This window comes from Pinus tabuliformis, chromosome 7 (assembly GCF_031772625.1).
Source record: "Pinus tabuliformis cultivar Carrire ecotype Pingquan chromosome 7, CPIR1, whole genome shotgun sequence".
Classification (NCBI taxonomy): Eukaryota; Viridiplantae; Streptophyta; class Pinopsida; order Pinales; family Pinaceae; genus Pinus; species Pinus tabuliformis.
Genome location: NC_142293.1, coordinates 210,561,981 through 210,577,774, shown reverse-complemented (window position 1 = coordinate 210,577,774; position 15,794 = coordinate 210,561,981).

Here is a 15,794-nt window from a genome sequence, read left to right as displayed (position 1 = left end):
CATCGTGGAATGTTCATTATAATTTATTTTCTATGAAGGTTCAGACTCTGAAATTAAAACCCATTTGATAAGAAATCTTGGTGAAGCTCACGCCCGAATTTCAGATTTTGTTTCACTATATTTGAGGAGATATGGTCCGAGACATTTAGCATTTTTGTAGGCTTCTTAATTACATCCCAAATAGGTGACTTTAGGAAAATCATCATAACTTTATCTCTGAACATTAGATTGAAATTTCGTTAGCAGTTACAGAAAGAGGACGAACTATAGCTTTACGTGTATCAGTCTCAGGTCCTAAGGTCGAAACAATGACATGTTCCATTTTGTACAAGTTCACTCTACTGAAAAAGTATATAATCAGACCACCTTGGGAGATTGGGCATAACCCTTTCTTGGAGAATTCAATTTCGATCAAACTGGTGGCATTAAAAAGAGGATGCGGAGGGCTACCGCAGGTCGCAATTTCATAATTTGGAGATTTAAAACTACAGAGTTATATCCATTTCAAGATCAAGATCCTAAAATAAAGAAAAAGAGATATGAGAAAGTTTGATGGAAATGATCTGGTAACATGGATACTACAGATGGAGGAATATTTTGATCTACATGATGTGCAACTGTTACAAAAGGTACGTATTGCATCTTTATATTTAAAACCGAATCAGTTTGTATGGTATAGAGGGCTTTGTGCTCATAAAGCACTTGTCACCTGGTCAATTTTCACGGAGAAAATTATAGCACATTATGAGGAGTCAAAGAGAAACACCTTCTTTAGCCAATTGATAAATCTCAAACAAAAGGGTTCAATAGTAGAGCACATTAAGGAATTCCAAAAATTGAGTATAAGGGTAAATGATATTTTAGAGAACCAAATGATTGATGTCTTCATAGGGATTTTAAAATATAACATCCAACATGAGGTTTGCCTTTAGGAGCCTGATTCATTGGAAAAGGTATACATGTTGGAAAGAAAAGTGGAAAAAAAAACTATGGCACCAAGGAAGTCTACCACTCACAACTATAAAGATGGAAGTGTTGTTTCTCCTCACCTTCCACAACTTATAATGTTGACACCACAACAACTGGAAGAAAAAATAGCAAAGGGCTTTGTTACAATTGTGATAACAAATGCATTAGAGGTCATAAGTGTGCTTAGAAGAAATTATTTTACATAGATTGTGAAGAGGAGGAAGAAAAGGAGCAAGAAACATCAAAAGAAAAGGATATACATCAGGAACCAACCCTAGAGAAAGAAGAAATGAATCCGACCATATATTGTACTGCATTGGCAGGGATTACCACTCCTTAAACTCTCAAGATAGAAGGACATATCAAGAAGAAGAAGGTTCAAGCAGTGAAATATCAAGAAGAAAAGGATAAAAAGCGTAAAAAGAAAATGATACTCACAAGGAACCAACCCGAGATAAAGAAGAAATGAATTTGACCATATCTTGTAATGCATTGGTAGGAATTACCACTCCTCAAACTCTCAAGATAGAAGTACATATCAAGAAGAGAAAGGTTCAAGAAGTGAAAGATCACATCGATCATAAAAACAAGTTCTCCAAATTTTACAGGATAACCTCACTTTGGCGCAGAATCGAATGAAACAACACGAAGATCAATATTGTAGCGAAAGAAGTTCTGATGTAGGTGACTGGGTATTTCTACGATTATAACCATACAAACAAATGTCCTTCAACGAAGCTAAGAAGGATAATAAATTATCACCAAAGTATTATGATCTATACAAGGTGTCACACTGAAGATTCCACATGGGAGGATGAAAATTTTATATGGAAGCATCCAGAACTACTCAAGCATTGAGGACAACACTTTTTGAAGGCGAAGGGCATGTTAAGTTCCTATACTACTAGTGAAAACCCTTATTGTTATTAGTGCAACCCCTTTATTATATTATTGTGCCCATATAGTCCCCATGTTGTTATTATTATGCCCCATAGATGCCCACTATTGTTCTTCTTGTGCCCCTACAATGTTATTGTTATGTAGACTTTGATTGTATTGGGACCCCTTAGACCCCTATGTATAGAAATGAGGTCTTATCATTTGTATCATCCAATAATTGTTCATTTGTGTAATGCCAAGTAGGTTGCCCCTCGAAGAGGCTATCTTTTCTATTTCTTTTGTGAGCTGGATAACATGAAATACCTAGGAAAGGGATCAATACAAGTCGTTGATACCCTGGAAGGTCAATCTCGACTTGTGGGTGAAGTGGAGAATATTAGTTCTAGGTTCGCAGGGAACGGTGTAAGATTTCAAATTGTGTTTTCTCACCGTGATTCCGGTTAAACTTTCTTGTTCTCATTTCCTTTTATAATGCATGAAATTATATGTCGATGTTGTTTTTGTTTGGAAGGCTGTCAATATACTTTTAGTCCTTCGATATTTGATACTCCTATTAAGATAAAGGTATTACTGTGATCATGAATGTAGATAAGCATAACTAAATTTCAACTCTTTTATGCATGCAATGTGTGAAAATAAATTCAGTAACATATAAACTTACTTCTGCATAACTGATTTATAATTACGATATACATCTAATCTGTGGAGATAAATTTCGTTATTTATAAATTTAATTCTATAGAATTAGATAAATACATATTTTATTTCTACACGTAGTGTGCAGAGAGGTTATGATAATAACATAATTATTGCTAGATTGATTTTACTTCTAGCAGGCATGAGTTTTGGATTAACAAACTTTATTGATAGGAAATTATATGCATTGTAGAGACGTGGTTATCTAGTAGTTCGAAATGTGAATTTCTTTTTGAAGGTGGAGTTTATGGACCTATTAAAATGCATGTACTTTATTACTGTAGATCTAGCTAAGTTAAATCAGAAAGTGTGGTTATATTGCATATATTCTACTAGCACTAATTTTAGTTGCTATGACAAAAAGTAGGAATTTATGTGCCAAGCTAACACGCTTTGTGTAATACTCATATTTACAGAGTTTTCATTTCCTTCTAGTTTACGGAAAATGAGCCTACATATTATAAGAGTAAAATATTGAACAATTGTTATGGGAGAATGTAAATACGATTTGAGACCAAAAAGAAAATTGACAGTGTCAATCATGAAACAATTATCGGAGTATAAGATACATATATCTCTTGGATCAGTATTTGTTCTTTATCGCCAGAAGAATGATATATAGTTACCAAGACGTTATATGTGTTAAAAGTCTAGAGAAAAAATAGAAGTAAAAGCAACAGAGAAAACTTTAGAAGAGATGAACCAAACTTTATTCCTCTACTAATTACATGCCAAACTTTCCCAATGGCCATGATTTAGAGATACGGGTAGATAGGAAATAGGGTAGCACCTAGAATTACATGTGAAGGAACTAGTGAACAAGTAGTATATTTGATCACCAAGCAACAATAAATATAACATTTGATTTTACATGCACATAAAGGACGAGCAGAATCAATAGAACTATAATTGCTATGAAGTAATAGAGAAGACATGGAAAATGTATAAAAACATTGATAGAAAAATAAATAGATAGTGGTTCATCTATGAAACCAATAGTGATATGGTAATCCATTAAATCAAATCACCATAACATAGCTACCAAAAGACTCAAATGTAGCTACCAAAAGACTCAAATGTGAAAACTGTAACACTTTTAAAACGACATAGATGATGGGAATTAAGTATATATGTAAATATTTGCAAGTCTCCGAAGTGTGGATAACCTTACAGCCGAGTTATGTAGAACATCAAGAATGAAAAAATCGCCTAGAGTAGGACAAAATATTGAGTTGTCTCTACGTAAAAACCATAACTCCTAAGCATAAAATAGATGAAAAAAAAAAAAATTGCATCCAACCGAGGTTACATAAATTTTCCTTTTTGAAAATTGCAACTATGCTGTCAAATAAAAATAACATAGCGACAATGCCCGAAACAAGGAGGAAACGCCATGACTACAATCCTGGAAAACACACAGTAGAACATAGTGTAACTAAAATAAAACATGCCATTACAGATTTACGAAAATGACGTAGCCATGGAGGTACCATAACTCCTAAGAATAAAATGTAACCCCTAAAATGTTCACCAAAGGCGTGCGTTGGTAAGTAGGGTAGACGGGCATTCACCGCCCAGAAATTTTAAATAAGATGCGAGAATGTTCAAACTTTAGCAAGGAAAAATGAACAAACCTTAGAAACATAGAGAGGCTATAACCAGGTTGATGGTATTGCGTCGATTGAACTCGAAAGAGGTTCTTGTGAGGGGCATCGCAAATATCCAAAAAGAGAAAATTTAACATGAGTCGCCTATATTTAGACCATTACCTCTACAGGGTAGATTCATTACAAAAATTAGAAGAAAAGAGAGACATAACAAAAACTAAAACCCTTGCCTTGTTTGGAAGGCCGTCTTAGGTAAGTCGACGCACGCTCTTCTAGGTGCCACTCCAAAGCAGTACTCTTACACCCTAACAGCAGAGTTAGGGGTGCTAGAGTAACATGAATAACAACCAAAGATAATTGGTCATTGATGATTCTGTATTCCACATTGTAACCAGCATCCAGTAGCGCATAATGGTTTACCAAATTCTAAGAAAAAAGTATAAACTCTGATGTAGAGGAACCATACTTTATCTTTCTTCCAGATCTTTGAGGTCATCGAGCCGAGGGGTGGCAATCCTCTCTGTATAACGAAGAATGAAACCAATCTATTGTAAATACCGAGTCAATGGAAGCAACAACCAGTTGCAACCATGGAAACTTCTGGTAACACGAAACGAACACACGAAAAACTACCTTCAAACTACCGAGGAAAAAAATTTCCAAAGCGAACTCTCGGAAAGGGGCTCCATACTTGAAGGTGTATGAACCTGAAGAAACATCAAAATAGTGAGCTATGAAATGAACAACCCTGACGAAATGAAACTAAACCAATCAAAAATATATATATATATACTTGTGAAAACACTAAAAATCACAGGTGATGAAGGCATGCAGAGTCTGCCTATTTTCATGGCCTCTATGTGTCCACAAGGGGCCAGATGTTGGGCATAGACAACGAACGATGCAGCGTTGCCACCAGACGGAGGAGCCGACAATAGAAAGGGCGCTCTGATTGAATGATTAGGATTCAAAAGTGTTTAAGGATATGAAATACGATATTGACACTTATTGTTGTCTTCTCATCCCGACCGTCCATATGCTGCTACGACGGTCACATGGCCTCCATGTGACAGAGGAAGACGTGCATGGTTAAGCTCCCAACGAGGAGTGGTACAGACAATATGGGAAATTTCGTAAGTGTCATCAATATCACTAAATTTTATATTATAACTCTCTTTAAAAATCCATGTAAATATAGAATGTAAAGTCACACTGATGGGACACATATTCCAAGCTGAATGGTGGGAGAAACATCCTAGTGGGTGTTGATTCAGTTTATTATGGCTAAGGGAATTGTCAAAGGCAATGTTTAAGGCTTTGGAAAATCAAAGTGACATTTTTGGTATTTTATTTATGAATATAATGGAAATTAGGAGAAAAGGAAGGTGAAAGGTCATAGGCTGCATGTGAGGAGAAAAATGAAAGAAAATAATGGAAAATAGGAGAAAATAGAGGCATCATTCATAAAAAGGCTTCTGAGGATCAGTTGGTAACATTTTTTCAGTTTAGTGTTGAAGCTCAGTTTTCTTGGAGCTGTCATGGTGGGTGTGGCTTACTTGGATTCTTGGAGCAATAAGGCAAAGGAAGAGTAGGAGAGTGAAAAAGAGCATCAGTATCTAAAATTACATCAGATTTTCTTGTAGGTACCGAATTGCATGTATGTTTCCTTTACTAGTTTTGGCATGCATGGCAAATGCATGTGGTTTCTTAGTTGTGATTTGTTATTGGCATGCAGGATGGTCGGGATTGACAGTGGATTGGTTAACCTTACCATTTCCTGGATAGTTGCTGGGCCATGGAATTGGTATGTTTCTTCACCTTATTTTTTTAGTTAGATATTCATTTCGCAAAACCTTTAAGTATAGTTTATAGCAATTTGAGAGATAGAAGATGTAGAAAAGTAGTTAATAATATCTTAGTATTTCATCTTGTTAATGAGTTAATTTGAGTGCTTTAGATATAATAAAGCTACAATTTGAGTTAATTTATGTATAGGAGAAATCTGATAAATGATTTTTGTTCCCTCAAAACGTTGGAGAACAAACAAGTTTTAAACACTGTTAGGCCAATCTTGGCATATTAGTTGAGGATTCGCATCTATTTGCATGAAATAGTCAAGGAGGAGATATGATATGTTATCTCAAGATTTTATAGTTTAAATAAGTGATCCTGAGAATCTTCTGATTCTTAGGATAGCTTTATCATTCCAGCATTGGAAATACGTTATAATATATATTACGGTGCTCGACCCGCCAACATGTCAGGGGATCTCCCTGTAAGAAGTCCCAACTAGAACTCAAACCATTTGGAGTAGGAGTCCCAATAGTGGGTAGTACAATACCACCTTGACTACAGTTACGTGCAGAGATAAGTAATATGTACTTGTTGGAAGCAAGGGTGTGACCTTGTAGCAAGTCAAGGGAGATGCATGAAAGGCTCTAACACACGAAAGGGGAGAGGAGTGCACCCTTTAGAAGCCTGTGATAGCATGCAGCTTAAAAGGGAACACATGAGATGAATGACATCATGAGATGGAAAGCAGAATATTCGACATTCCAAAGTGACGATTTAAACCAACAACACACTGTGATAAGATTCATACAAACACATACGGAATAGTCCATACATACATGCGTAAGTTACAACTACATACATTATTAGAGTAACCAGAATAGTCGAACTACAATAACAATACATACATGAAACGTTCTAGCTCTATTATATTAAAAGAGTTAAATATCCAATCATACATAAAATTATGAAAACCACTACCCCCAATAGTGAAACGTTACAGTCACTCTCGCCTGCTCCTCCAAAGAGATGTACTCGCTCTGCACGATGGAGAAGCCAAGGCTCATTACAATACACTCCAAGCTTTTTATAAGTTATACTTATAAGAAGCTTGGCTCCCAAAATCTTGTACAATGAGTTATGAGGTTCTATATATAGAAAAGGGTGGGGTGACCCTTTCGATTCCCTTTTGTGAATTTTCAACTACCCTCGTGACTCTTCAACTTACACATGATTGTTTACATTCTACTATTGATAATTGGTCTTTAAATTTTCACCATGTTTACAGTGCAATCTACACGTGTACCCATGTGAGTAAAAAATGGGCTTGAGTAAGCCATGAAAGACATCACTAAGACTCAGACATCTGTGGGAAGACTAATTCATCAACATCCTCTTCATGATCGATGGTAGCGAACTGATGCCAAGCTTAGTAGTTTGTTATGGTGTCCACGCACAACATGGTGACATCCTTTTGAAATTGAACTCTTGCATCTGTTGCATTCAGAGACGATGATTGGAACCTCTGTCCAACCTGTCATATAGCATGCACATCATGGTCTTGACTGTATCCGGACTAGTGACATACTGGTTCATAGTGTCTATGCTTATATGCAAATCTGTGTTGGTGGCTATGCACATCAACTACTCGAAGTACATGTCCAAATCTAGTTGGACTTCGCTCTTTGCTTTTTCCTTGGTGAGTGTGCCAATGGATGGGATCGCATCCCTGCACACAATGACATCCATGCTCTTGAATAATCGTGCATGTGAAACCTGTAATCTGGTGATGAGCTATGGGATTTCCTCATAGTTCTGGATCTGACTCTGGATGCGTGCCTTCAACTCCACTGCCTTTGGCTTCATCATCTTTAGCAAATAAAAAGGGTCTCCCTTGTACCTCATTGTCCATATCTTTATCTGATCGACAATAGCATGAATGTGTGTCAAGATGAATGTTTTCCTAGCACAGTGTTGCTACCAAGCATTAAGATGGACAACTAACTTATGTGTGGTGACGAACCTGAAGTACAACTTTTGCATGACTATCTCGAGAGGCGTTACTTCATCAAGTATGAATTTCCTCAACTCTAATTTGGTGGATGTTGTAGCTTGTTCTTCTCCCTGCTTGGTCACTTGCAACTCGTTAGCCATGCGCTCGTTCTTAGTTATCGAGAATCTCACACGTGAGATCGTGGCTTCTACATATGCCTTTGTAGCGTTAGCCAATGCAGGTGGATGTCTGTGCACATCGGACACAATCACTCATTGTTGAAAATGCATAGGAAATACATGGACATTAGGAGTGGGCACTCTGTGCGACTATACAACTCTGTGTTGTGACTCATCAAAGGATATGTTGTGCACATCTGGTTCTAGATTGTCCTCAGGGAGTTTAGTGTCTCCTTAATATCTTGGGACTTGCCCTACTCCTGGATCTGGTTAAGCCAGTGGAGTGACCTGTGGGCCTTTAGGCATGAGATTTGTATCCTTATCCTGCTTTTCCTGAAGCAAATCCATGTCCATATGTTCCAACATTTGTTCAATCTCATGAGCAAAGTCCTACTCCTCCAACTACTCATCCTGTTTGCTATTTTATAGCTGTGATGAGTCAATAACTTGTAGTTGCACAATTTCATCAATGTGCACACACTAAGATTCCTACTGTTCCTATTCCTGCTGCATTTCCTTCCCCTTTTGTCGTGAATCATGTTCTTCCCTTAGTTTTTGATTTACCACCTGCAACTTATTTTATGCCCCCTCCAGTTTTTGGTTGTCCCTCTATCTTTGCGCAACCCTTCTATTGCATTGTCGCTTCTTTTCTTCAATCTCCAAGGTTGCTCTTAATACAAGTGGATCTACATTGAATTTATAGCTTTGCTCCATCTCTACAATGTCGAAAACCTTTCGCTTGCCTTTTTCATGGTCTTCCTTAGGCCAATGACATGCCCCGTGGATCTAAAGATGATACACTTTTGCAGAGTGGTCCTCTACTAATCAATATGGGTCATACGGATTGAAACTTATGGAACCGAAGGTGAATCTCTTGAATTACTCTGTCTCGGCCTTAGCATGCTTGGGAATCTGGATCTCATACAACCTAATCCATAAAGGAAGAGGAGGCTAGGGTGCCTTCTTCTCCCTATGCAGTCCCACTCACAACCTTGTTGAGATGTGGTATGAAACCTCTTGCATGACCAACTTGTCCATGGAAAACTTCGGTAACACATGCACAACCTTCTTTGTGTTGTACATCTAGAAGAAAGTGCCAAGGGGTGAGGCATACCAATATGATATGTTAACCAATGCCTCCATTACTGCTTGTGACTTGTAAGGTGGATCCTGCTCAAAGATCATCCTGTACATTGAGGTAAAAAAGTGGTCTAATAGTTGTAGTATAACTCCATGGAAGATGCACTCAAAGAACAACCTGCAATAGATGTTCGCAAAGGTTTTTGAAGGTGTTGAAACCCAACCTAGGTCAGGGAATTGCTGACAGGCATAGATTGCATGAAGCATGTAAGAGGACATGAAAATATTCTCTTGTTGACCCTTGGGAGGATGTTGTCCATTTGTTACTTGCCCCTTCAACTAGAGAGCCAACATGTCAGACCAATTGAAAGGTCTTCCTTCATTCACCAGCTGATGCAACACAATCACCCAACTCTGCGAGAAGTTCTATGTGCTCTCTTGGCCTTATAAATAGCATGCATAGATGACCAATAATTGATAAGCCTTCTGCAGTGTCTTTGTCTTGTATACCTGGTTGGGTGTTGTCATGAACTTAAATGACTCTTTCACCCAGCTCTTCAAGATGTCTCTTGAGTTCGCACTGCTGCTGGGATGGGTGAAGAGTGCATCCATCTTGTTCACCAGCTATGACAAGTGATATATCTCCTCAAATTTCTATGCCATGAAGGTAGCAATTTATGTTCTAGTGACACTACTCAGTACCATTGTCTCTGGATCAGTATGCGAGACAACCGAGTGGATCATGTCTATGCATGGAAATGCAGGATACCTGCATGCAACCCGATACAAGCTAGACTTGTATATGTTGACACAGACTCTATGGTCCTCTAGATTCTCCTCAAAAGTGCCTGAAAATATGTCATTGATGTTCTGTCATGTCATCTTGATCTCTTTATCCATGAACAAGCTAGTGTCTTCGTATATGGGTAAGCTCATAGACACTTGCTCGACCACATCTCTAGTTGCGCTCTTAATGGTGTCATTTGACCCTGCTATCTTGAAAGCCATTGTACATGTACTTTTGACAAACTAGTGAACACTTGTAATGCCTGGAGACATAGAAACACTCATGGAAAGAAAACTGTCAGTTGAAAACCAAAAGAAACTTCAGGACTAACATGCAACACACTTGATTGATTCACTGGAAAAAATTTCACAATTTTTTATGGGAGAGGCTCAGAGACTGACTACCAGAACTATGGAGAGCATAATCCAAGATGCAATTGAGCTGACTTACTGTTGAAGCTACGCAATGCACAGTACAACTTGTCCTGTTGAGGACTAGAATTGCGTAATGCACATTGCCAGTAACCAAGACTACAACCCAAGAAAATTGCACTACGGAATCCCGACGGCCAATTGAGGGACTGTCTCTCAGAATTATGTAGAGCACATCCTGGGAGGCTAGCATGAGGTAGGATCTACAAAATTCCTGGGAGCAAGGCAAGGCCTTCCATCCCAAAAATTCACAGTGCAAGCCAAGTAAGGCAAGGTCCAAGCCAAGGGAGCTCAAATATGCAAACGAGCGACTCAAAATAGTAAGGACTAAATGCATGTGTGAAGTTGAGTCTAGACATGAGTGAATGAACATGCATGCAATCAATAAGTACAACATTCAGTAATATGGGAAAACAACGAAGTGTGTGAAGCAAGTCGCTGTAATGGTGACTATTGGTGAAGAAAGAGTGACATGCATGCGACAACAAGGAGATGCAATGAAAAACTCGAAATCATGCTTCTACAAGCTAACATGCATTGAAACGAAAACAAGAGTTCAATAAAACCAATAAAATAGCACTCACACAAACCGACAAAAAAGAAGAAAAAGACATGAAAAGCAGACTTACCCAAAAAATGTTGTGATGAGTGTGCCAAAAGTTCCTAGATGCGTTGCGGATGAGAGAGATCTAAGATTTAAAGTGAGGAATGAGCTATGAGGCGTCAAATAAATAGTTTTGATAAGATCGAGGCTTATGATGCACATGCCACAATTATAGGAAAAAATGACACATGGTTGGAGGTTTCTAAAATGGATTTTGTATGTAACCCCCAACTACTAAAAATAATTCCGTAAAATCTACAGATTCTTTTTTTGTTTTATATTTTTCAGGAAAACTTCCCATGCAAGCAAGGAAAGATTGCACAGTCCTTGAGGGAACTGATCAACCTGTGAGCACATGCAATAGATAGCAAGCCTTTGGATGACTTCTGTGCAGTCTCTGGGCTCAGTGGCTCTGGATTCCCCTCAAGCTCTGCGCAATTTCTTGACTAAAACCAAGGTTTCCAGTAAAAAATATGCAAATACTGAGAGAAGTAGTGGTGATGGGCTTTTCTGCGCAATTCTCTTGCGGAAGGAAGCCTGCATTCTCTGCACAATTCTGGAGAGCAGTGCTGGCTGCCATGATACACTACGCAATTCTGAAGAGCAAGGTTGGATTCCCTCTAGTTCTGCGTAATTCTCCATGTTAGCACAAGAACTGGTTGAAATCCAAGTCATGGGAGGAGAGCATGTGGGTGAAAGGAAAACAAGTTAGCAAAAAAAAGCTGATAAGCCAAATAAATTCAACTGAAAGCATAAGTACCTGGGTAGTGCAAGACATACTGCTAAGTATGGTTGGTAGGGAGGCTCCACAACGAAGCTAAGGAAAATTTTTAGAGGATGGTTGTAGCCACTACAACAGTAAGAAAGAATTATTATGATTTTTCATGATTCTCAATGACTGTAAAAATTGAACAGTAGAACTACTTCAAAATTTCACATACCATTTTGTAATTTACTTTGATATCAATGAAAGCTTGAATGGTTCAGCATTAATCTATTATCTTGAATTTTCTTTGAGGCAGTTACTTCCAGAGACAGTGGGCCCATTCACTGGAAAGATTGTTGTCTTTCTTGTACTATTACCTTTCATTTCTTTTCATATGAATGATAGTTGTTTCTTGTGTAAACTCTTAAATTTACAATTCAGTTGTGTGGATCCTTAGATTTACAATTTTTGCTGTATGAATTCTTAAAATCTATTATTTAGATGTGTGAATCTTTAGACTCACATTTCAGTTACATGAATGTTTAGATCTGCCATTTGGATTGAATGAGTTTTCAGATGTAATTATTTAATTGTGCACATTTCCATAATTACTTTGTGATAGAGTGAATTTCCATTTTCATACTTTATTGTTAGCATTTAAGAGTGATTGAGAGTAAATTCCTTTCGAAGAGTGTTATACATTCTGAAGTTTCGCATCATAATAAGGATAATTGGTTTGGTGGAATTTAATATCTATTTCTGAGATAGTTAAATATTTCCATGATTTCTGCAGAGTGATTCATTTATGTTTACAACTTGAGAAGATTTAGTATCTTCTGAAAGTATTTCTTCATATCTTTTTCTTTATGTGAGTCTAGAATATGCCCCTGTATTTTAAACCATTATCCCTACATAGACTGTGCCAACAACTTTGTAATAAAAACACAAACCCCAGGTTGATGAATTAATGGACAAAGGATTAGGTTGATTTATTAGGAACAACTTAGTACCCAACATTTTTGCGTCGTTGCAGGGGATCTTGTCAAAAGAGTAATATATTGTGTCTCTGAAGGGTTAGATATTGAAGACGGAATGTAGAAACCTACGTATGCATCAAGTAAAGAGCTTGTGCTAGTGCCCACCTTTAGATGATACATTTAAATTGTGTAGGTGTGTATGAATAAAAAGAAGAATAGAAACTAGACAGATATAGAACAAAAATATCTATCAAAACCCACAAAAACCCAAGGTCCAGTGAGCCTTGGCAGATCCTTCTTCATAGATGAAATCATTCGAAAATCTGGATCTCAAGCATGAGTATATCCCCGAACAATATATGGGAAGGGTACTACCATTGTCCCTCGAGTAAGGAAGTCATCAACTGCAACGCATAATGAGATTCACAACAAAACTAAAGGATTTGAACAAAGCTTTCAAGATATGCTTATCAAACACTTTAGTCCTTCTAATAGATATGAGGGTCATTCTTATAACTTGAAATAAGGGGATGGAGAAACGGGTGGAATAGAATTACGATCTATTGAGACAGATCCAAAAACTCCTAGACTTGGACCCCTTGCGACACCTATTGAGAGAGAAGAATCTTAAATTCCTGTTCTAAGTAGTGTTGTGAAGCACCCTGGAGGGTTGAACATCAACCAAAATCCCCATGCTCAAATAATACCTCCTGATCATGAAATCCCTGAAAGCTATTGGCAAATTTTTTACCAAATGGAAAACCAGGTGCCACAACCTCTTATCTTGACCATAGAATATCCTATAGTCAATCCATTGGCCAATGCTCCGATGAAATCCATCCCATTACAAAGTATCCAAAACTTTCATGGGATGACTTCAGAAGATCCCAATGCATTCTTATTCATGTTTGATGTTCTGTGTAGAGGGTATGATTAAACCACTGATCCTGAGATGCTCAAATCATTTCCTTCTAACTTGAAGGGGCCATCATTACATTGGTTCGTGGAGATAGGAGGAGATACTATAGATTCCTGGGATGCAATGAAAAGTGATTTTCTTACCAAATATCAGGATTATGGTCGGTCTAGGGAACTAAAAGAAGAAATCTTTAAAATCACTGTAAAGGACGGTGAAACCTTAGAGGAATACGTTGAGATATCTCAGTGCAACCTACAGAGACCACCTTATACCACTTTACCAAAGGTGAAAATGGATTTAAATTAAAGGCATGGAAAATGAATGGATGGAAAGACTTAATTTGATGGGGAAAGGTGATATTTCCCAAGAAGAATATGATGATATTGTTAAATTGTGTATTAGGTGCTCACGAGGAAGTACACAGACCAAATATGGAATTAGGGATTCTCTTACTTGAACCAAAAAAGTTCCGGGTGGAGGCGTAACTTGAGCAAAGATTGGTAATCTTTTAGAATATTTTAAAACTGACATTTTGGGCACATTAACTACACAGTTGGAATTCTTGCAGGCCAAACAAAAACAAGCCGAAGTAGAACGAGATTTAGCCATATTCTGTCAGCACTACTGAAAGAAACAGAGGAAATGGAATGTCCATTAGATATGGTTGAAACATGCGTTATCTGTGCTAAATATCATTCAATGGAATGGTGTCCATCACTACCAGGATTGAAGGTCAAGTTCAAACAAGCTCAGGAAGATCTAGAACCAACATATCTTATGGCACAATGATGACAATGGTAGGCCCATCCTTCAGGTATGATGCATGATCCATCTCTATTTTATTCAGGATAGTATGTTGAACATCAAATTCCTGGATCTACATAACTCCACTTGGCAACCCCAGCCTTATGCCTGACCGCCTTAGCCAAATCATCCATTTGTTGGACCTGTATGGAAAAATCAATAATATTCCACCCCATCTTGGTAGAACACAACCAATAATCACTATCCTTTACAATCGAATAATTCATATGTACAAAACTCAATGTGGCCTCAAAATTGGCAGTGCCCTAGAGGACCAATCAATCCACCTGTTAGGACTCATCCCAAGTCCCAACGATCATTACAATATCCATTTCAATTATCCTCAAAAACCCAACCCACAATACATCCACAATTGACAGCTCAGTCGAATCCTAATCTGAATAACTCACCTATCCAATATGTACAAATTGTTGAAAGTTCAAATTATGAAGTAAATCCTCTTGAATGAAGCGAACTACAGCTGAGATCTGGGTGAGTTGTATTCCCCAAAGGTGACAGAGCTAATCAGAAACAAGAAGACAATGAAACGTGCATAGAGGAGAAGCTTGTAGTGAAACCTCCAACTGTAATTATTTCTAAACTAGAACTATCCAATGCTGCAATAAATCAAGGGGGTTCTGATAGAATTACAACTGTTTCACCACCATTCCCAGAAATACTTACCATAATTAAACCAACTATTTATTCTGATTTTGATCTTACAAGGGAATTAAAGATTTATGTATAAAAATTCCTCTCCTTCAGGCTATACGAGGCGTTCTAATCTATGTTGAAATAATAAAAGAATTATGGGGTAAAAAGCCTACAAGGAAACCCAAAGACCCACCAATAGTTCATGTTGTAGGAGAATTATCTAATATCATTTTAGGAAAACAGGTACCTGTCAAGTACAATGAGCAGGGAAATCTAGTAGTAACTATCCAAATTCAGGGTTCCACCTTTCCAAATACTCTGGTAGATTTAGGAGCAGCCATCAATATTTTAACTCACGAGACCTGTAGTATTTTGGGTATCACAACCTTGAATCCAACCTCAACTTTATTAGAGTTAGCTAATAGATCAGTAGTCAGGCCTGAAGGTACTCTAGAAGACATTATTGTCTTTGTGGATTCCCAGGAATACCTGGTATAATTTTTGGTTATCAATCCAAGGAATAGATTGGACGGGAACCCTATGATATTAGGGAGGCCATGGTTGGTAACAACAGATGCATATATAGGATGTCAAACAAGAAACATGACAATTACCAAGGGAAACGCAAGAAAACCCTCATCCTATATCCACCTACTAAACCCAGCCCGCTTATTGAAAATTATCAGCCATGCCTGCA